This window comes from Microtus ochrogaster, chromosome 7 (genome assembly GCF_000317375.1).
Source record: "Microtus ochrogaster isolate Prairie Vole_2 chromosome 7, MicOch1.0, whole genome shotgun sequence".
NCBI classification, from domain to species: domain Eukaryota; kingdom Metazoa; phylum Chordata; class Mammalia; order Rodentia; family Cricetidae; genus Microtus; species Microtus ochrogaster.
Window position 1 is genome coordinate 62672888 of NC_022014.1, and position 1835 is coordinate 62674722.

Genomic DNA, 1835 nt, shown 5'->3' on the forward strand with positions numbered 1-1835 from the left:
AGTTTATAACTCCTCCACCCCACGCCCCGTCCTTTCTTTCTTTGTTTTGTTGGGATTTTTTTGAGACAAGGTTTGACTGTGTAGCTCTGACTATTCTGGAACTCGCTTTGTAGACCAGGCTGTTCTCGAACTCACAGAGATCCACCTGCCCCTGCCTCCCGGGTGCTGGGATTAAAGGCAGTGCTGGGATTAAAGGCGTGAGTCACCACCCGGCAATTTTTCCCCTTAGTCTTTAGGAGTCGAGTTCCCTTTCGTCAACAAGGGGTTTTCTAAATCTACTTCCACCGCCTCGCAAACTCCCCGGCGCTTCTGATATCCAGTTCTGGCACGAACTAGTGCGCACTGGCCAATTTCAGGGTTAGAACCCGAATCCAGGTCACTCACAACCTCGCCCAGCCAGCCCAGTGGGTCTGAGTGCCTGAAGCCCGCGCATTGTCATCGTGGCTCCGGGGAGGCGAGCAGAACCGGGGAGGCGAGCAGAACCGGGGAGGCGGGCAGCTCCGAGAATGGAGCGGCCTCCCGAACCTACTCCTCAACCTCAAGTCCTGCAGGAAAGGACTCCGAGGCGTATGAGGGATTGCAAATCCACGCAAGAAGTGACGGCCACGCAGACTTAATTTAGTGCATACAGCTGCCACCTAGCCACTCGGAGAACAGTAGCAGGAGCAAGGCGACTGGGCGGGGCCAGGATACTTAGACGCGCCGCCCTCCTCCTCCTCCTCCTCCTCCTCCTCCTCCTCCTCTTCCTCCCTCCTCCTCCTCCTCCTCCTCCTCCTCCTCCTCCTCCTCCTCCTCCTCCTCCTCCTCTTCCTCCTCCTCCTCCTCCTCCTCCTCCTCCTCCTTCCCCCCTCCGAGTGGGGGCGGGGCCTAAAGGTTCCCCTCTCTGTCCGGAGAGGGCGGGGCCAGGATGGGGGTGGGGCGGGCCTAAGGGCGCCCGCCTCCCGCAGGCGAGGGCGTGGCTTGGCGAAGGCGGGTCGCGCACGACGACGTCTGGGGAACGCGCGCGCCTCCGCGGGGCCAGGCCGAGCGTCACTGCTGCTGGTGGCGTCTGAGGCTGAAGGCTTGGCAAGAAGGGTTTGCGGCGGCGTATCGGGCTGTTGGTATCGTGGCTGCCGAGGCCACCCGCTCCTGGTCATGAGAGGTCAGGCCTGGGGAAGGGCGGTGAGGAGGAGGGTTTCCGGGGAGAAGAGGCGAGGTTCGGACGTGGGTGGAGAACTCGGTCTTCGCAGATTCCGGAAGAGCTGGCGTTTACTTTTCTTTTCCTTTTCCCTTCTCTTGTTTATGTATGAAGGAGGACTGGAAGGTAGTTGTTTGGGGTTTTTCCCCCTCCCTTTTTATAGCAGAGACACAAACTGTCCTGTCCCAAGTCGCTCTTAAGAGAGTGAGGAGATCCGGCCACCGAGGCTTCGAAGCCTCGCCGAAACGTCACACATTAACTGCACGGCTCCCGAACAAGCCCGGCCGCAGCTTGCTCCCTCGCGGGAGAAACGGGAGAGGCCCGGCGGTGTGGACTCTGCGACTGGCACCCTTGTCCGAGATCCACTCTGGATCACGTAGGGATCTTGCCCTGCCCACAGCCTCCCTTCTGACACCCTATCCCCGCCACACACCCGCCCATGGTGGCATTTTTCTTCCAGAAGTGAACTCCTTATTCACACTAAAGCATCACTTAGCAATTACGTGATGACTCCCCCCACAACAACCCCATTTCAAAGGTATTTCAGTAATATTCTTTTGAGGAGTAATAACACTATTAATTACTGAAAACCTTATTAGCTTTGGAAAGGCTTTTCCAACATAAAATGAAATGTCTAGGTCAACCAAATGAAATGTTT

The 1835-nt window shown here is 57.5% G+C and overlaps 1 protein-coding gene across 1 annotated transcript in view; it reads left to right on the forward strand.

Annotated features, from left to right (window-relative positions):
• Positions 1–986: 986 nt before the first annotated feature.
• Positions 987–1835, forward strand: part of Rnft1 (ring finger protein, transmembrane 1) — a 12762-nt gene continuing 11913 nt past the window's right edge. Inside the window, exon 1 of the mRNA XM_005350461.2 lies at positions 987–1141. The gene's annotated coding sequence lies outside the window, so the exon portion shown is untranslated. The remainder of the gene's footprint in view (positions 1142–1835) is intronic.